Genomic DNA, 20,961 nt, shown 5'->3' on the forward strand with positions numbered 1-20,961 from the left:
AGCTGTCCGTGGGGGGCAGGCAGGCCCCAGGCTCACAGACTCTCTCTGGGGCGCAGAGCCCAGCCGCCCTGCAGCGGTTCCTCTTGGCCATCCCCCTCGCCTGCCTCGCCGCCCTCCAAAGGGGCGAGGACACCCTGGCGCCGCGCTGCTGCAAGGACACCATGATGGCCAGGATCGTTGTAAGCGAGTCGCGGCAGCCGGGAGGAGGGAAGGGGATACGTGGGGTGGACAGGGGTCTGCCTGGGCCATGGCGGCGGGTGAGGGTGCTGGAAACGGGATGGGTGGAGCCAGGAGGGCTGGAGGTGGACATGGGGAGGGTGGGTGGGGATGCTGGAGGAGGGAGGGACAGAGAAATGGGGCAGGTCTGGGGTGCCGGACAGGAAGGGGGATTCGGGACAGGGAGGGGTCTCCCCGGGCCATGGGGGGCTGGAAGGGAGCCGAGCGGGCTGCTGGGGATGCGCCTGGGGAGCAGGGATGAGGAGGTTCAGAGGCTGGTCACCAGGGCAGGGAGGGGCAGGAGACGGCCTGGGGACAAGGATTGAGCTGGTCCCGGTTTGGGAGGGGGGTGCTGGGAGGGGCCCTGTGCCGGGCAGGGGGGCTACAGGGCAGCGGGAGGCAGTGGGGTTGGATCCTGCTGGGTGGGGGCGCTGGCCGTGTGAGCGTCTCTTGGGGGCCCCAGCCTCACACGCCCCTTTGTCTCCTTGGGTCTCCCAGGAGATCATGGAGGACTCGCCCCCCCGCTGGTCTTGGCCGACTGCCTCAACGCCGCCTGCAGCCTCAGGTACCGACCCCCCCCCCCCGCCGACTCCCCCAGAGCAGATCCCCTGGCCAGGGAGTGGGAAAGTCTCTGTCTCCTGCTGCTGAATTAACAGTCTCTGCCCCTCTCTCCTGCCAGCACCTTGCAGCCTCCCCTGCAGGCCCAGCTCCTGAGCCCCCTGCTGACGGCGGCCGTGGGACAGACAGTGTCTGGGGACTGGCAGCAGGAGCCCATCCACACGCAGGTACGTCCCTCCGGGCCCTGCTCCCGGGCTGGGCTGGAGCTCCAGAGAGGAGGGGGGGGGGCAGAGGGAGGGAAGAAGCTGCAGGTTTGGATCCTTCCCTCCAGGGTTCCCGTTGCTCTCCCGGGGGGCCCGTCCCTTCCATGCCCAGCCTGGGCTCCTCCCTGCTCTGCGAGGCGGCTCAGACCCTGCTCAAGGCTGCACCCCGGAGCCAGCGGGTGGCCTGGATTCCCCAACCCCCCTCTGACCCAGGGCTCCCCCTTGTCTTGCAGCAGTTCATCCGGGCCCTTCCCTACGACCTCCAGGCCCTACTGGCGAGCCTCCTCGCCGAGTCCCCAGACACCGCCCGGCTGCAGCTCATAATGGAGGTGAGCCCCGTGGGGGGGACGGGGCCATTGTCCCTGCTTCCTCGGGGGGGGGCCGAGAGAGGAGCAGTGTCAGTGGCTGGGGGGGGCACAGTCCGAGAGGAGCCCCAGGCTCTGCCCAGAACCGGCACCTCCCTACGGGTCCTGACCTGCCTCTTTCCCCCCCAGCACCTGAGCCCGTGGCTGGAGTCCCGCCTGCCCCAGGAGCGAGCCAGGGCCCTTGGCAGCACCACGGCCCTGCTGGGAGTCGCCACCACCCTCCCGGGGTTTGACGTAAGTGACCTCGGAGCCGGGGGGTCTGGGGCTGCAGGGCGCGGGGCTGGGAGCGTCCCCGGGAGGCAGAGGCAGGGCCGGGAATGGGCCGGGAATGGGCCGCGTTCTCCTTTCCCCGGGGAGGGGCGACCCTGGGCCCTTCAGGGGGGCTCTTGAGGGACTGGGCCTGGGGACTGGGGAGTGGCCGTCAGTGGATCCCCTTGTTCCACCCCCGGAGTGACCCTTCAGTCGGGGCCATTGCTCTGGGTTGTCTCCTCGCAAGGCCGCCCCGCCCCGCCCCGGGAGGTGTCTCTGTCCGTCCCCCGAGCTCAGACCCGCCTCGGCGGCCGTTTGCATGGGACGTGCAGCCCCAGGATGCTGAGGGACCCCCCCTCTTCTCTCCCCTCAGAACTCCGCCGACTGGCCGAGGATGGGTCACCACGTGGCCCAGCTGGGCCTTTTTATTTCGGACCCATCCGAAGACGTCAGCCGGCTGGCCCGGGAGGGGGTGCACAGCCTGTATCAACTCCTCCTGCACCACAGGGGTAAGGAACCCAGCCGGGACCTGGGCCCCAGGGACACCCTGAGGGTGCCGGCGGCGGGGGGAGGGGACCCAGCCCTTTTCCCCCAGACTGGCCCAAGGGGGGATGCGTCCCTCTGTGTTCCCCTTCTGCCCCCTGTGCCCCTCCATTTGCCCAGGGATGCCTGCAGGGACCCGTGGGAGGGGAAGGGCTCAGACCTGCCAGCAGAATGACCCTGTTGTGTCTCTTGCAGGCCTCAACATCCACCAGGCAGAGGACCTGTGGTGCAGACACTACTACAAAGAAAGATGGGTCCTGGCTCACAGCAACAGCGTGAGGGTGGGAGAGGTAAGGACGCGCTGCCAGGGCAGGGCAGGGCTCGGGGGTGGGGCTGGCTGGGGCCCTCGTGGGGGTAGGAGGGTCTTGGGGGCAGGAGGAAGCTGTGACCTGGGGCAGGGGTTGGGGTGCCGGGTGAGGAGAGCGTCTGGGTGCAGGGTCTGGAAGGGAGTTTGGGGGAGGAGGAAGCTGTTTTAGCCCCAGGAGTTGGGGCCGGGCTCTGGGCCGTCAGCTGAAACCTCCTGTGCTCTTGATTCCAGGTCTTTGGGCAGCTCTTTACACCAGAGCAGGAGAACTGCTTTTTGGACAAGGCTCTGCTCGCTGCCCGCTCCCCCCTGCGGCGCCCCAGCCAGGCCGGGCTGGTCCTGGCCCACGCCCTGCATGGGCAGGCCCATCAGCTCCTGGAATACATGGTGAGCAGCCGGAGCAGATCAGGAGAGTGGGGCAGGGCCAGGGTCTCCTTCCCATCCCCTCAGGGAGTCCCCCGCCCCTTTCCTCAGGCTGCCCCCACCCCACGTCCCTGCTGGCAGAATCCCTCCTGCCCCTGCGAGCGTCCCTGGGGGTGGGGGAGGCTCTGAACACAGAAACTGTCCTAGGAGGCGGGAGGGGGCCGAGGTGTCAGGAGCTCTGGGGGGGGGGGGGGGTCAGGAGCTCACCCTGCGGGCCTGACGGGGGTGACCAGAGAGCAGGGGGAGGAGGGTGGAAATGCTGGGGGGGCCAGTTCCCCTGAGTCCCCAGGGATGAATGTGACGGATTCTGCTTCCCTTGCAGCAGGAAGACACCCAGTGAGAGCAGCAAGAGCTGAGGAGCCAGCAGCTGCGTCCCCCTCCCCCCAATCCTCCCAATTGTATTGAATTGTATTTACATTCTCATTAAACAATGTTTCAAAAAACATTTGGATCAGGCTTGGTCAATAATTTGTAATGGGGGGGCCATTTTGGCAACTGATCAAGGGCCACATTTCTACCGAGGGCTTTGGGGTCTGGGACGGGGTGGTTGGGTGCAGAAGGGAGCTTAGGGGTGGAGCCTGGGTGCAGGGGGGGGGGTATGATCTGGGGCGGTGGATAGGGGTGCAGGGTCCAGGAGGGGGTATGGGCGCAGGAGAGGACTCTGGCCTGGGGGAGGGGCTCTAGAGGGGTGCAGGGTCAGGGAGGGAGCTGTGACCTGGGTGAAGGGGGAGCAGAAGGTTTGGGGGAGGGGGTGCGGGTGCCAGAGAGGAGTCTGGCCTGGGGGAGGGGTGTCGGGGGGGTGCAGGGTCAGGGAGGGAGCTGTGACCTGGGTGAAGGGGGAGCAGAGGGTTTGGGGGAGGGGGTGCGGGTGCCAGAGAGGAGTCTGGCCTGGGGGAGGGGTGTCGGGGGGTGCAGGGTCAGGGAGGGAGCTGTGATCTGAGGGAATGGGGGACGCAGGTTCAGGTGGTCGCCTGGGACAGGCAGTCGGGGAGGGGACGTGGGCGCCAGGGGCAGGCTCTGGCTGCGGAGGTGCCTACCTAGGCAGCTGCGTATGGGGGAGCCCGACTGTCACCTGAGGGGATGGGGGAGCTCAATTTTCAACTGTGGGGAATGGAGGAAATACTGTGGAGTGGAGGGAGCGAGATGGGGGGGGCTGAATTGTTCCCGGAGGGGAGATCTCCCTGGCTTGGGGGGGGGCGTTTCCAGCAAAGCCCTCACATAAGAGGGAGACAGACGGGGGGGTAGGGAGAGGACGGGTTTGGGCAGGGCAGGGCAGGTATAAATGGGGAGGGGCAGGAGAAGGGAAGGGGGAGGAGATGGAGGAGAGCAGGGGATAGGAGTGGGGGCGGGGATGAGGAGCAGGACAGAGGCAGGGCAGTGGTGGTGATGGCTGAGCGATGAGAACAGCTCGCAGGGAGCTTAAAGCCAGCAGATGCTTTTCGGCAGAGTTGCCATTTGCCCTGGCGGCTTTGCCAGAATAGCTGTGCCAGCGGGGGGCGGAGGGGGGGGCGGGGGGGCTTTTGCCACACACCCAAGCCAAGCCAGCTGTGGCGGCAAAGCCTTGTGATGTAACCTAAGCCCTTGGCAAGGTCGGGATCAACCTGCTCTGACAATTTCTCGGACCGGCGGGATGAGAAACAAGGATCGTGCAGGGAGATGGGGATGACTAGGAAGCGAATCCAGGTGTGGGGGGAATATCCTGGGTTGGAGGGTCAGTCGATACCCCCGCCTGCCACTGTCTGCCGGGGCTCTGCCCGCAAGATGGAACCAACAGCTGAGTTTGCTTTTCTGCCCCGTCGTGGGCACAAAAGGCCCAGAGCAGCCTCCTGCTATCTTGGAGGAAAGGGGCCAAAGTTCAGGAAGCAGGTGCCAGGCTGGGCTGGAATCCGCGAGCTCCGCTTTTGCTTTGCCCTTCCTGGAAGCTGGGCTGCAGGTGAGTGGCGGTTTCATCTCTGCTCTTGGGGTGTTTCTTGTGGGTTCCGAGTGTGGATCTGAGAGCGGCTGCGCAGGGGCAGTGTCATGAACGTGCTGTAAGCGTTACAGCCCCTTCTGCGCAGGCTGGCTCCAGCCTCCCGTCTGTCTCCAAGCCCTGGGGGAGAGGCGGGAGGCCAGCAGCATGGCCTAGTGGAGGGGGCAGGGGGTTGGGTGTAAGAACTCCCGGGTTCTAATCTAATGCCACCTAGTGACTAAGGCACAGAGTTGTGTGTTAGACCCTTGCTCCGCAATTCTGCGCTCACTCTCGCGCTGGTGACCTTGGAGAGGCCTTTCAGGTCTCCCTTTCCCTGTCCATCAAAGGCAGGCAAGTGCGATGTAATGCCCTGGAGCAAGTGCTTTGGGACGTGTCGCACAAGTGTGCCTGGCTCACAAGCATGTCAGCACAGCTGTGTAAAAGCGTGACAAGGGCTTTGAGATCGATGCCGAAGGCTTGTGAGGCTGTGGCTGGCCAAGTGACAGGGAAATGAAAGGTCGGAGTTTGGACAGTTAGATTTTATGGTAATACACTGAGACGAAGCACTTTGGGCGTATAAACGATAATGTCTTTCCAAGTGCGTTAGTTCAAGCCGTGTCCTAGGAGCCAAGAGGTGAGACAAACATGCTTGGTCCTGTCTCGGTGCAGGGGTGGACTAGATCAGTGCTTCTCGACCAGTTGTACGAGTCCCCTTAAAGGTACTCAAGAGATGTCTGGGGGACACGTCAACACAACTGAAATTTGGAGAAAACTGAATTTTAGTTTTCAGTTTGACAGCGCTTTATTCTTTTTGTACCTTTTACACCCAAAAATGCCATCGCCCGCCCGGCTACGATGCAGTTGTTTAAACAAATGTGTTGCAACGGTAGAAAAAAATTGTGTGTGTCTGAAAACTGTAGGTACTGGGGGTACTTACAAATTTTTTTTTAAAGGGGGTACATTATAAAAAAAGTTTGCGAAACACTGGACCTATCATGGTCCCTTCCACTCAGACTTTTCTATGATTCTGTGACAGGGCTGGGCGATAATTTTCAGAAGGGGGCCACTTAATGGATTTTGGTATGGGGTCATAGGCCGGCTCCACCCACAGAAGGGGCGGAGCCTGAGGCAGAAGGGGCGGTGTTGTGGACTAGCCCACCCTCAGAGTTCTCCGTGGCTGAGGCTTTCAATTAAAAGCACAGAAAAGAGCTCACAGCTTTGCCACTACTGGCAGCTGTCCAGCGTGGCTACAGCTTTTTAAAGGGCTCGTGGCTCCCGTCCCTGCCGTAACCATGAGCCGTGAATCATTTAAAATCGGATCCTGCTGCCTGAGTCCCCACTTAGAATTCAGCGGCATGGGCAGCAGGATCTAAACACAAAGTGGCCAGATCACAGTGTTAGGTGGGTGGCATCTTACCCAGCCCTGTTCTCTGAGCTGGTTTTGAAACCTCCGTGTCCTCCTTATGGTCTGACAGCTGCAGATTTACTGCCTGTCTCTCCTCTTGTGACCCAGCCTAGCCGCAGTTAATGGACTAACTCAGGTTAGCATCACCTGCTCTGTTTTGGTGACTCTTCACAGCTGAACGGCCTATAAGGCACCGTGCTGGTCTTCTGATCTCTTGGTGACTCCTCTGCGTTCTGTTTATTTCTTTCTCCCTAGCTGGCCGATTGAGTCAAGCCCTGTCAGTGCGTGAAGGCCCCAGGCATTACAAGTGCAATGGTCTCCCATGCCCAAGGTAATCGGCTGGCTAGTAATGGATGGGCTGCTTGGTTATCAGGTTAGGCTGCACAAGCCAGGTCTATGGGACCCCATGGCCAGCTCGCACCTGGTTCACAGGGAGGCAGCTGTACTAATCTGAAAATGGCTGGAGGACACCACCATCATTAGGCTCCAGAGTTACAGCACTCGCTATTCTTGGAGCTACTTGTCTGAGGCAGGCAGCACAGCTTAACAGCTCATTGGGACATCTTCTTTTTAGTTGTGAGATCTGGGCACTTTAGAATGGCTCTAGCTATTTAGCAAAGGCGCATAGCTATAGGCATGGGGGTTTCCAGCTTTATTCACCTAGGTGGCTGATTCCAGGAAGCAAGGGTGTGTGGGGGGGGGGGGGAGGGGGGAGTCCTGTACAGAGGGTTCCCTGGCCCCTCTGCTTCCATGGCTGTGCAACTGCCACCAGGTGGATTAGAACCTGGGACTTTTGGAGCTTAGGGCAGGAGCTGCTACAGCTTGAGTTATAAGTCAGTTGCCTCTCAGCATAAGCTGAAGAGCTCCCTTGTAATAATTGCTTGCTGGGCGTGGTCTCAGTGCCACTCCATAGGATAGTGACCCACATCAGGTGTGTGGGTTACAGCTGCAGGCCTGCTCCCAGCATCCGGATCTGCTCTCTGGGTGGCGTCTATAACTGTGGCTGCAGCCCTGCTCCCAGGACTGGATCTGCTCTCTGCCCATAGGTGTGTGCAGCACATTTCATTAGGGTGTGCACCCAAAGAATGTTTTAAAATGTACTCTTTGACCCCCTTGACCTCCGTTAGCCACGCCTCTGGAGGTAAGACTTTCAGGGCAATATGAACACATGACCAGAAATAAAAGGTGTCATGTGACCTCCCCCCCCCAAGGACTTTTCCCACCATCCTTTTACCAATAGGGATTAGTTTGGCCCTCACCAACCCCCCCTGTGCAACGATCCTGCAATTGCATTAACCCAACGTGTGAGACATTAATTCGGGGGGTGGGGAGGCTGGGGGAAGTGTTCCCTCTAAGAGTTTCCTCCCATGAGCACAATACATTTTGTGTTGTGCACCAGTACTGAGTTTGTGGCTTGTTTGGATGTGCCATGGTGGCACCCAAGTTATTCATAAATATCTTATGAACCACTTACCTTTCCCCTCTGCTGCCCTGTCTCCTTCCCTTCCTCCATCAGCTCCCCTGGTGCCTGCTGCCCCCCAATCCCTCACCCACCTCTGCTGTCCTGACTCCTGCCCTTCTCACTGCCCTCAGCCTTCCCGAGACCTGCCCCCTCCAGCAGCCTTTCTCTCCCCCCCTGTGCCCACTCCTCCAGTAGCCCCACTCTGACCATGTGAGCTACCCCTCCTCATCCCCTCTCCTAACACCCCCCTCTACACACCTGTCCTGCTTCTCTCCTCTGGTGCTGGTCCCTCCCCTGCAGGTGTCTGCCCTTCTGCTTCACCCCCCGGACTCCCCTGGCACCTGCACCTTCCCTTACCCTTGCACCCTCTTGGTGCCTCCCCCTTCCCTCACTGCCCCTGCCCCCTTTGCCCACTCCCTCACCACCCTCTGCCCCCGTTCCCCTCATGCCCCTGTGCCTTTACATGTGCCTTGCTCCATCTCCGCCTTCCTCATGCCCACCCCTTCTTTCAAGCCTTCTCCCAGCACCTCCCCTTCTCCCCTCTAGCCCCCAAAGCCCTTCCCCTCTCCTCTCCTAGCATCATCCTGTCCCCCCCCCCACTGACACCTCCCCTCCTGCCCTTTTCCTCATTGTCTCCACTTGGCCCCCTGGCATTTGTCTGTCTCCTACACCCTGTCCCTTAGTGCCTTCCCCTTTCATCTCCTGACCTGCCACAAACCCCCACCCCGCAGTCTCAGGTTCCCAAAGTTCCGGCAGTCCCCATCACTTGGTGCCTGCGCCGGGTCTGACTCGTAGGGTTGCGAGGTAGACCCTCCCCCCAAAAAACGGACACACTTGATCCTGGGCAGGGGGGAGGGAGGAAGAGGGACTGGCTGGGGGGGGGGGGGCAGGAACTGGCTGGAAGGAAGAGGGGATGGGAAGCAGCTCTGGGGGGGAAGGGCCAGATCCTGACCCTGGCCCCCCCCTTCTCCCTCCCCGAGGCCAGTCATGCTGCCCCTGACCCCCCCTTCCTTCCTGAGGCCAGTCGCACTGCCCCCGATCCTGACCCCGGCCTCCCCTTCTCCCTCCCCGAGGCCAGCCCTGCTCCCCAGCTCAGTGCGGGCCCCTGCTCTCTCCTTAGCTCAGTCCCACTCTGCCGACCCTGGCTCCCTCCTGGCTCCCTGCTCTGCCAGTCAGGCTGAACTGGGACTTTAGCCTCTCCCCGTTGTTCCCGGGGACTGTCAGTCTCAGGATTTTGATCTCTCATTTCCCCTGCCTTTCACTGAGTTTCAGTAAGGAGCTAGCAGCAATAATGCCTCTACTTTTTCCCCCACTCCTGTGCGGAATACATTTTGTTATGTGCACCAAGGCATGCACGGATGTGCACTGTTACGTCACGTGGAGTTTCACAGCATGGGAAGAAATCAGTGGAAATACAGAGAGCTTGAGTAGTTGCAAGTGTCCATTTTATTGCATAGCACGGAGCTAGCTAGAAAAAACCCAAACCAGCTGGGCTGACCCCCAGTGACCTAACGCAGTTACTATAACAACAAGATCTATGTCTACACCCAGTACACCACATGCACCACCACTAGAAACACATGCTACCGGCTAGCAAACTGGGCAGCATTTGAATGTCTCCTGGCTGGCCGCCCAAGAGCTCAGCTTGCAGGGAACACTGGCTAACCGTCCCCTTCCACCTGGAGAAGGGAGAGACAGGAAAGCAGCAACAGAGCATCTGCCTGGGGGAAGCCCGAATCCCATGCAGGAGTGGAGCCCTGTTCCTTGTTCCAGGCCCTTGCTAGAGTCCCCTCCCGTAGCTGCAGCTATGGCCGGCAGTTTTAAAAGCGGACTTACGCTGGCCCTGCAACCCGAGCGACTCTGTCAGTGGGTGCTTATCACTCCATCACCTCGAGCTGTTTAACCAGCTTGTTTAACCAAGGAGGGAGGGAAAGGGAAACCTTTGGCCATTTGAGGGTTGCGTGCCAATGGAGGGAAAGGGGATGGATAAAAAGGGGCTGAGCACACGGTGCTGCCTCTTTTTAAACCCAGGCCCAAAGATGTCCTGGAATTCTGGGCCACTGGCCTGAAGGAGATGGTCAAACTGCCTGGCAGCTGGACTTTTGGAGTCTTGTTATTCCTGGGCTCCTGGTAGCGATGGCTCCCATTCCAGGGGATTCCTGCCAGGTAGTTTACCTCAGACAGCAACTTTTATTCCCCCGTGTCACTTCTCCCAGTATCTGAGACTTTGGTCATGGGGATCAAGCATTTAACATGATTCCAAGAGGAACCGGATGGTTCATCTAGCGAGCCAGGCTCACCGATATTTGAGTAGTTAATAAAAATCCCTAGTTGCTGTGTGTAGGTCTAAAAAGGGAAGGTTAGTATCATTAGTCTTATTTTACAGACAGGGAATAACCTCTCCAACCTGTGGGAGAGGCAGGAATAGAACCCAGGTTTCCTGATACCACAGTCAGGGCTTTGTTACCAGGCTACATCCTGTACTAGAAAGGATGGGCCTGAAGCATGGGCCTGGTGTAAGGCCTGAGGCCTGAACCAAAGTAAGCAAGAGTTAGCTGAAGAGAAACAGGCAGGTCGTGTCAAAAGCAGACGGTTGCCTGAAAGTCTTGGGACTTAACCCTAACTGTCTTGCCTGGAAAGGTTGAAACCATAGACAAAAGGTCCTAGAAAGTCTCCAGGAATGCTAGAGAAGCAGGAAGCGAGTTGACAGGAGGCCAGGAAAGAAAATGGAAACAGAATTTGGGGTTTTGAATTGGAAGCAGTGATGTGCCTGTTGTGTGATCATGCCTGGAAGATGTGAATTAAGCCAGGAACCTGGGCAAGCAGAATCCAGCGACTTTCTTGGCTAGGGAAAGACTAAATCTTGGAACAAGAGAGATGTGAGTAGAACAGGGAATTTTTAGTCAGACGCTACTAGGTTATTTTCTTTATTTTTTTAGTTTGTTGGACTTCTTTTTGCTAAGCACATGTAACTATCCCCCTTTACCCTAGAACTCTTCAAACTGAATCCCAGGGAAGCGATTTTCTGTGTTTTAATCTTTCTTTTTTCAGTTTCTTTGTAACACCTAGCAACCAAGTAGATACGCTGGAGGGCAGTAGATATGCTGGAGGGCAGGGATAGGGTCCAGAGTGACCTAGACAGATTAGAGGATTGGGCCAAAAGAAATCTGATGAGGTTCAACAAGGACAAGTGCAGAGTCCTGCACTTGGGATGGAAGAATCCCGAGCATAGTTCAGGCTGGGGACCGACTGGCTAAGTAGCAGTTCAGCAGAAAAGGACCTGGGGGTTACAGTGGATGAGAAGCTGGATATGAGTCAACAGTGTGACCTTGTAGCCAAGAAACCTAATGGCATATTAGGGTGCATTAGGAGGAGCATTGCCAGCAGATCCAGAGAAGTGATTATTCCCCTTCATTCGGCTCTGGTGAGGCCACATCTGGCGTATTGTGTCCAGTTCTGGGGCCCCCACTATAGAAAGGATGTGGACGCATTGGAGAGGGTCCAGCGGAGGGCGACCAAAATGATTAGGGGGCTGGAGCGCATGACCTATGAGGAGAGACTGAGGGATTTGGGTTTGTTTAGTCTGCAGAAGAGAAGAGCGAGGGGGGATTTGATAGCAGCCTTCAACTTCCTGAAGGGAGGTTCCAAAGAGGATGGAGAGAGGCTGTTCACAGTAGTGACGGATGGCAGAACAAGGAGCAATGGTCTCAAGTTACAATGGGGAAGGTCTAGGTTGGATATTAGGAAAAACTATTTCACTAGGAGGGTAGGGAAACACTGAGATGGGTTCCCTAGGGAGGTGGTGGAATCTGCATCCCTAGAGGTTTTTAAGTCTTGGCTTGACAAAGCCCTGGATGGATTGATTTAGTTGGGATAGGTCCTGCCTTGGGCAGGGGCTGGACTTGATGACTCCTGAGGTCTCTTCCAGCTCTATGGTTCTATGATTCTAAGTAATGTTTCACCAAGTGTTTGTTTTGTTAATAGACGTCACATTTTTAAAACCATGATCTGATTCCTGCATCCTAGAGGGCGGAAGGTTCTGTATGCACGTGCCTAAGACAGCAAGCCATACTTCTAGGAGAAATTACAGGTTTTCAAGCTCTCTCTGGAGGGAGTGTCAAGGACAAGGAAGGTACCCCACAGGAGGGAATTCTGAAATGCGCCTGTCTGGTTCTCAAAGGGGTTTGTGCATTTGGATGGTGGCAGCAACACCAACGCAAGCCTCCAGTGGCAGGGTATTTTAAAGTCTCTTGTGGGCCCCCACCTTCTGCACTTGGAGTGCCAGAGTGGGAAACAGCCTTGACATGACCCCTCTCCAATTTATCAACATCCATCTGGAATTCTGGTCACCAGAGCTGGGCACAGAACTCCAGCAGCAGAAGTTCAAGTGCCGAATAAAGAGGCTAAGTCGGTTCCCCACTCTGGCACTTGGAGTGCAGAAGGTGTGGGCCCAAAAGAGACCTTAAAATACCGTGTCTCTATGGGCTTCTGCTTCAAAACTCCCCAAGGTCACAGATTCCCTGAGCTTAGGAGGGTTGCTGCCTCTACCCAAGTGGAAAAAAACTTTTTCTTCTTGAACGCAGGAAGAAGTCACTTGGGAACGTATTCCAGAAGGGTACCCCAAACTCTTTTACACAAGAGCCAAAAGAAATCTGATGAGGTTCAACAAGGACAAGTGCGGAGTCCTGCACTTGGGACAGAAGAATCCCAAGCATTGTTACAGGCCTGGGACCAACCAGCTAAGTAGTAGTTCTGCAGAAAAGGACCTGGGGGTTACAGTGGATGAGAAGCTGGATATGAGTCAACAGTGTGCCCTTGTAGCCAAGAAGGCTAATGGCATATTAGGTTGCATTAGGAGGAGCATTGCCAGCAGATCCAGAGATGTCATTATTCCCTTTTATTTAGCACTTGGAAAGAAAAAAAGAAAAATGAAAACAAACTGTAATTTCTGATAGCTGTCCTCTTAGTCTTAGGCAGGTATACACAGACCTCCTATTACTTTCCAGGATACAAAATCAGATCATAGCCTTAAAATAGGTGATTATATTAAGAAAACAAAAAGGTATTCATTTGTAAAGCTGACTTGGCTGCTAGGAGTTATAGCGCAACTGAGAAAAGAACAGATTAAAACACAGACAATTGCATCCCTGGGATTCAGTTTAAAGTTATAGTGGGGAGAGGAGGGGATATGGATTTAGCACAGAGGAGTTTAACCAAACAACAAAACAAAAAAATAACCTGATCGCATCTAAATAAACATTCTCTATCTACTCAAGTATCCACACTTCCAAGGTCCAGTCCAATTCTAGGCCCAGGTATTCTTTTTTTTAGGCATGATGTCCCTGCCCAGTTCAATTCATCCCCCCCCTCATCCCCTTCCACAGCTCCAGGATTAAACTCACAAAGAAAAACAGCAGACAGATTCCCTTTTAATGCAGATCTGAACTCTTTCTTCTCACTGGTGCTCCTGGCTCCCTGCCAACACTTTCTAGCTAGCTAGGTTTAACCCTTTAGTCACTGAATACTGGGATGTTCAGAAAAGAACAGTGGGCCTCCCATCCATCACAGAAGCGAGACAGCCTCTTTACTCCTGCTCAAGCGTTTCCTGTTTATACATCCCAGAATTACAATAGCTTTTTAAGCCCCAACGCCACAATGGGAGCTCATGTTCTGCTGATTACCCACCATGACCTCTACATCTCTTTTCCCCGCCCTGCAAGTCTGGCCCACAGAACCATGGGAAGTGGCATAGGCTAGCCTGGGCCAGGGCAAAGGAACACGTGGGCCTTTCTCTTCTCCATCTCTCCCTCTGCATCCCACAGCAGGGCGCAGGAGTGACAGGGGGCTCTGTGGACGCTGTTTGGCTTAATGCCAGCGAAAGCAGGGTCTACAGGAGTACTTACGGGCTCCTTGTGTTAAGAGCTGTGATGTGGTTGCCTCAGCAGCGTGGCTCAGTGCTTCTGTTCTTGGAGCTCTGGTATTATCAGTGGTCAGTGCAGGTAACGCAGCCTGCTCCTGCTGCAGATCTCGCTGTTATGCACAAAGACCGACCACAGACACCGTCTGGTGACAGAGGCACTTCGCCATGTTTATAGCCGTGTAGTCACAGATCTAGTGCCCTGGATTTGCGGTTACGCGTGCACCAACTCAAGTGCTCCAGGATGAGGAGCAATTCAGTCAGTAAGTCTCTGTTGTCCCTTCGGCCATGCAAAGGGGGTAAGGCCAGGCACCCCAATATTTATAGCCTAAAATAAACTTGTCTGGTTTCGGACATTTGTTTGCTCCCTCCCCTTGTACCTAGTACCTTGAACCGAAAAATATTAGAGGAGACACTGTTGAGCATCCACTGCGGATGCGCTCGGTGAGGCTAATCTTCGTGTTTTACCTCATCCCCGTTGCAGGGTTCCAGACCAAGGAGGATATCTACTGCCTCGCTTTAGCGAAGGCCCTGTACACTGTGCCCACGCCAGTGACTGCTGGGTTTTATGCACCATGGGGACATTGCAAAAACCTGCTCTTACACAAAATCAAGGGTGAGTACTGCCCCGGGGAACGTAAGACGGGGAAGGAACCTTGTGGGGATGGGGATTAGTGGATGACAACTATCTCCAAAGAGCCAGAGCCACCCGTACTCATTTGCCGATTATGCAATCGCATAGGGGACCTGAAAATTTGGAGCAGCACTGGGTTTTCATGTCCACTCCACCCACCTGCCTCTTCCTATCCATGGTCTGTGGCTCTGCTTCCTCCAGCAGCAGAAGTTCTAGAAGATCTAGTTAATTTACAAGTGACAAAGTCTGCTCGAGCTACTGGCAGAACATCAACGACATGGTAATGAAGCCATTTAACAGGCATTTGCCAACCTCTGCTAAATGTTTGCTGAATTTACTGTGAGAGTCGACAGGACCTTAGTTTAAAATGTGTTTGTTTATTAGTGTGTGGATGAGGATTATAAAATCACATCGCTAAAAATTCAACATCCATCTGGGCTGCTGTTGGGCAGATGGGCACCAGTTTAATAGAACGGTGTAGGATCCCATCAATCCTAAGGATGGCTTTGCCAAGAGCTACCCATTCTTGATTGCTTCCCAGAAGGGAGGGATTGTGAAGCTGGAAGACCCTTCAGGAGGAGAGATTTAAGGCACTGCCAGGTACCTAACATATCTTCCTCTTTTATCTCAGAGAACATGGAAAACGAATCGAAGAAGAAAGACCAGGAGGAATTTCAGCGGACGCAGAAGATGCAGCGTGACAACACTGGCCGGGATCTACTCAAGCTCCTGTTACTCATGATCTTCTACCGGCCAGTCTTGACGGAGCAGCAGAAGTGGAGAAGGAACGTGAAACACGTCTTCATCCATTTCAGCGCCTGGGAGTACGCGGGCTGCGACCAGCTCTGGGCAGGCCTCATTACCACACTGTGCGACGGCATCGAAAGCCACTTTGGTCTCCTACCCATGAGCATTTACAGGACCATAGACAGGAAATGTAGCATCATCGAAAGACCAGGGGATCAGGAATGGGTTAGCAAGAAGTTCCTCTTCCTCCCGCTGTGGGTGGCTGTGATCCTTTTGATCATGGTAGCTATTGGGGTGGGTGGTCTCCTCCTAGTGTTTGGGATCCCCATCGGGGATGCCTCGGGAGACGCCATAGCTGTCGTGGAAGGCATTGGGGTGACGGCTGTCAGCGTCTCTGCAGCAGCTGCCATACGGCTCACTATCACAGTGGTACGAAACATTATCGTCACCCAGAAGAGCCAGCTGGAGAGACAGATGAACCAGACGGCTCTCAGCGCACAGCTGGGCTTCATGAGCTGCGTGAAAAGCGAAGTCAGGACAATCACTGGGGGTACGTCTACACTACAGCGCTAGTTCGAACTAACTTAGTTCGAATTAGTTAATTCGAACTAAGCTAGTTCGAACTAGCGCATCTAGAACTAAAAACTAGTTCGAACTAGCGTTTTGCTAGTTCGAACTAGCGCGTCCACACTGATTGGACGCAGGGGGGCATTTAAGGGCAGCTGAAACCGGTTCTGGCAGGGCATCAGGTCAGCAGTTGCTTTGTGTGGCTGCTGTCTGAGGCTATCTGAGGCTCGTGCTTAAAGGGACCCCCCTGGACAGCCGGTTCTCAGCTTTTCCTGCTTGCTTGCCAACCTCGCCGAGGGACAGCAAAGCGTCGGTCTCTGTGCCCGTCTGTGTCGGTGCTTCCCTTCGGGGGGGACCGCCGCAGGTGGCAACATGGAGCCACGGCTCGCCCTGCACCTTCTGGTGCACTTTCTGGACTTGCTGCTGCAAGCCTGCCAGCAATGGCTCGAGGCTGCCTGGCACCACCTGGGGAACGACAGCCCCCTGCCTCTCCGCCTGGCCGCCCTGGGGGCCGTGGAGGAGCCGCGGCGGCGCCCCGGCACCGGCGTGCCCCGCCGCATCTGGCGTCTGGACACCAGCAGCGACTGGTGGGACCGCATCGTCCTGGAGCGCTGGGACGACCGACAGTGGACCCAGAACTTTAGGATGAGGAGGGACACCTTCCTGGAGCTCTGCGAGTGGCTCGCCCCTGCCCTGCAAAGAAGGGACACTCGCATGAGGCCCGCCATCCCCCTCCAGAAGCGGGCGGCCATCGCCCTCTGGAAGCTCTCCACGCCGGACAGCTACCGATCCGTCGGGAACCAGTTCGGCGTGGGGAGATCCACTGTCGGAGCAGTGCTCATGCAGGTACGGCGCTCGTCGGCCACCGAGCCGGGGGGAGGGGGGCTGCGAGGAAGGGATGGGCCGCCCCAGGGACAAAGGGGGGGGCGGGAGGAGGCGAAAGCGCCCCGCACCGGAGGGGTCGGGCTGTCCCGGCCGTACTACACGCCGCCAGGGGGGTTGCTTCCGGGAGTGGGGCCCGGGGCACTGCCAGGGCACGCACGCTCCCAGCCACCCGGGCGCCCCACTGATTGACGCTTTGCTGTGTCTCTCTCCGCAGGTGGTCAAGGCCATCAACCGGGTGCTGCTCCGCAGGGTGGTCCGCCTCGCTGACCCGGATGCCGTCATCCGGGGATTCGGCGCCCTCGGCTTCCCCAACTGCGGGGGGGCCATCGACGGGACGCACATCCCCATCCGTGCCCCGGAACACCAGGCGTCCCGGTACGTGAACCGCAAGGGGTACTTCTCCGTCATCCTACAGGCCGTGTGTGACCACCGGGGACAGTTCACGGACATAAATGTGGGCTGGTCCGGCAAAGCACACGACGCACGGGTGTACCGGAACTCCTCCGTGTGCCAGCGGCTGCAGGACGGGACCTTCTTCCCCGACCGCCACATCAGGGTCGGGGACGTGGACATGCCCGTCTGCCTGGTGGGGGATGCCGCCTACCCACTGCAGCCGTGGCTCATGAAGCCCTACACGGGGCACCTCAATCCCTCCCGCCAGGCCTTCAATAACAGGCTGAGCAGGGCCCGCATCGTGGTGGAGGGGGCCTTCGGGCGACTGAAAGCCCGCTTTCGATGCCTCCTCACCCGTCTGGACCTGGCCGAGCACAACATCCCTCCCGTGGTGGCGGCATGTTGTGTGCTCCACAATTTGTGTGAGCGGAAGGGGGAGGCTTTCCTGCCAGCCTGGATGGCTGAGGCTGACCGCATGGCTGGACACTACGGTCAGCCCCGCACCGCCGCCGTCCGGGAAGCCCAGCGGGGGGCCATCCGGATCCGGGAAGCCCTGCGGGAGAGCTTCCAGGTGGAGGAGGAGGAGGACTGACCTCTCCCTGCATGCCCCACCGGGGCCTTCTTCCACCCTACCCCCCCCCTTCCCCTTTCTCCTCCCTACCTACTGTCAAATAAAGACACCTGTTTTTCCAACAAAAACGTCTGTTTATTTCACAGAACTGGGGTGGGGGAGGGAGGAATGAAGGTGGGAGAAGGGAGGGGGAAACCTGGGACGAGGGAGCTGGAAGGGGAGGGGAGGGAAGGGAGGAAGGGAAAGGAAAGCTCAGGGGTGGGAGTCCAGCTGCCTCTCCCGTCTCGCCACACTGCGGGTCCGGGGGCGTCGGTGGGGAATGGTTGTGGAGGGGGGGGCAGAGAGGACAGGGGGTGTGGAGGAAGCAGGAGCGGAAGCAGGAGGAGCAGGGGGAGCAGGGGGAGCAAGAGGGGGAGAAAGAGGGGGAGCAGGGGGAGCAAGAGGGGGAGCAAGAGGGGGAGCAGGGGGAGGAGGAAACGGGAAGCGGTCCAGCAGGCTCTGGAGGTGGCCTCGCAGGGCACGGCCCTGCTCCTCCAGGGCCTCCAGACTCCTCTGGCGCAGACTGAGGTCCTCCTGGACCCAGTGGTCCTGGAGACGGAGCTGTCGGTCCAGGAACCGGAGATGCCGCCTCTGGTAGTCCTCCTGGTTCCTGGCTGACCTGCTTGCCCGGGCGCGGGCGGCTGCTGCAGGCGGTGTGGTGCGCCCTGCAGGCCCCGGTGCTGCAGCTGTGGTGCAAGAAGACCAGCGGTCAATGACCCCAGGGGCCCAGGTGTGTGAAACCCAGCTCCCCTCTGCAAGGCCAGGGCCCCTGCAGGATCCCCAGCTGCTGCTCCGTGGTGGGCAAGGCCCAGGCGCACGGTCCCGGGGCTCCCTCTCGCCCCAGCCCCCCGTACACATAAGGGGAACACGAGGGTACTCACAGGTGGACGCCTCCCCGGCCTCTGATGATGCAGGCGAGCGGCTCTGTGGGGTGCCTCGGGGGTCCCGGGTCCTGGGAAGGCTGGCGGCAGGCTCCTGGCTCTCAGAGCCCTCTTCCTCCTCCTCGGTGTCCAGGAGCGGTCCCTCTGCCCCGGGGTCAATCACGTCCCGGGGGGCAGGGACGGCATGAGGCCCCAGGATGCGGTCCAGGGCATGGAAGTGGGGGCAGGCCTCCGGGTCAGCCCCTGGCAGGCAGGCCCGGGAGTAGGACTGCCGCAAGTCCTTAATTTTGCAGCGCACCTGCTCCCGGCTGCGCTGGTGGCCCCTGGCGGCCAGACTGGCAGCCATGCGTCCATAGACGGCCGCGTACCGGTGGCTAGTGCGGAGATCGTGGACATTGGAGGCTTCCCCCCAAACCTCGATGAGGTCCACGATCTCCGCACTTGACCAGGCGGGCGCCCGCCTTTTGCGCCCCCAGGCAGGCTCCCGGGAGCCGCCAGGCTGGTCGTGGGGAGCAGTGGAGGGCTGGGAACCCTCGGATGGCTGGCTCATCCTGTGGCAGGTGCAGGCTGTGCAGGCACGGGTGCTTGCAGCCTTGCAACTGGCACAAAGTAAGTAGCCAGCCCGTGGCCCTTTAAGGGCTCCGGGGCCGGGAGGGGGGCAATAGAGTTTCCCTGGTGTTGGCCAGAGTGGCCACCAGGGAAACCTGGGAAGCCTTAGCCTCCCACTAGTTCGAACTAAAGGGCTACACAGCCCTTAGTTCGAACTAGCTAGTTCGAACTAGGCGTTAGTCCTCGTAAAATGAGGTTTACCTAGTTCGAACTAAGCGCTCCGTTAGTTCGAATTAAGTTCGAACTAACGGACCGCTAGTGTAGCGCCTAGGAAAGTTAGTTCGAACTAACGTCCGTTAGTTCGAACTAACTTTCTAGTGTAGACATACCCTGGGTTCCTGCAGTACATGGAGATCTTCCAGCGGCGGAAGCTGCGGGTGGTGCTGGAGATCACCCACTTGGATACATGCAGCCCTGACAAGGTGGTGGGCGTCCTTGATGCCATGAACATCCTCCTCTCAGACGATGACGCCCCTTTCATCTCCATCCTGGCTGTTGACTCCAGCATCATTGTCGACTGCGTGGAAAGCTCCAAGTATATGAGAGGTATGGCCAACAACGGCTACGAGTTCTTAAACCGCATCGTCACCCTGCCCTTCTCTGTCCCTCGGATGGACTGCGACACCAAGCGGAGGCTGATCAGGAATATCATCGCGCGCAAGGAGCAGCTAGAGGCAGAGGTCGGCTTCCGGCAGGATGGCATGATGGAAGCCAGCTCTGACTTCCTCAACATCTCTCGCTACCATTCGGCCAACCACGATGCCCAGAATCCAGTTGCAGAGGACAGCCAGATACCTCTCATGGTTGGAACCCCAGCGCTGGGAACCGGCAGCTGCGGGAAAGGTATCCGAGCCAAAGACCTCATTCAAGATGCTTTCGACTACCTCCTGGATGACGCCTTGAAGGAATTCATGACAGACAACGTGGTGCAGATGCGGCGCATCGTGAACACCGTCACCATCACCATCAGGCTGCTGGCGAGTAACATCCCCAAGGATGAAGTGTGTCCGAAGAAGGTGGTGGAATGGGTGCTCCTTGCCAACCAGTGGCCGTGCCGTCTGAGCTGGCTCTTGCAGTGCATCGAGGATGAGGAGCAGAGGAGTCGAATGGGCAGCTGCCATGGAAGCCCGCTCCGCCCCGACATGTCTCTGTGGGAGGTCTACGAGAAGTACATGGAAGAGCTGGACATGCTGAAAGGCCAGATGGAAAAGCTGCTGGAACTGGACCAGGATCCCGAGCTGTTCCACACTTTCCTGTGCGGCAGGTTTCGGGTGGAGGAGGCCCTCTTCTACCTCCCCTTCACGGTCAATTTGGACCCATCCCTGAAAAGACAGATGGAGCTGCAACGTGGCAGCCACAGACTGAAACGGACAAAGAAATTCGACAAGCTCAGCGCCTGCACTCTGCTGGGTATGACGGTGGAGGATGTCTGCCGAGAGGTGGGTCACCCTTGGGTTTCCTTCCTTCGAGCAGGGTCAGCTGTCGATAGAATGTCCATGCCTCTTCATCGCAAGAAGCATGTCATTCATGTGACAGCAGCTGCCCACAGATGATGGCTACAGGCAGAGCCATCTTTGCAAATCGTGGGGCCCTGAATAATTGAGGGCCCTTCTGCAGGATTGCCTGGGCCTTTTCCCCTCATGCAGCTTCTGCTGGAGGTCTGGTCGTTCCTACTACCTCCCTACCCCAAGCAGGGCTCAGGAACTAGAGCAGAGTTGCAGATCCTCTCTGCTTGCTAGCTTGCTGCTGCTGCTGATTTGAACCCCGTAGCAGATTTGAACCTAGGCCCTCTAGGAGTGTGTCTAAACTACATGTAGATGAGGCTGATCGGCAGAGGGAAATGAAGCTGCGATTTAAATAATCGTGGCTTCATTTAACTTTAAATGGCTGCCGCGCTCTGCCGACCAGCTGATGATCAGCTGTTTGTCGGCAGATCGGGGCAGTCTGGACGCTTCCCCGTCGACGTGAAAGCCCTTTGTCGA

General features: G+C 57.6%; 1 long non-coding RNA gene across 1 annotated transcript; it reads left to right on the forward strand.

Moving 5' to 3' along the window:
* Positions 1-843: 843 nt before the first annotated feature.
* LOC149523275 (uncharacterized) lies at positions 844-1,630 on the forward strand. The gene is made up of 3 exons (XR_016347143.1): positions 844-1,001; positions 1,271-1,366; positions 1,532-1,630. It is a non-coding gene; the product is annotated as an uncharacterized LOC149523275 (long non-coding RNA).
* Positions 1,631-20,961: the final 19,331 nt, after the last annotated feature.

This window comes from Pelodiscus sinensis, chromosome 18 (assembly GCF_052426305.1).
Source record: "Pelodiscus sinensis isolate ZL-2025 chromosome 18, ASM5242630v1, whole genome shotgun sequence".
NCBI lineage: Eukaryota > Metazoa > Chordata > Testudines > Trionychidae > Pelodiscus > Pelodiscus sinensis.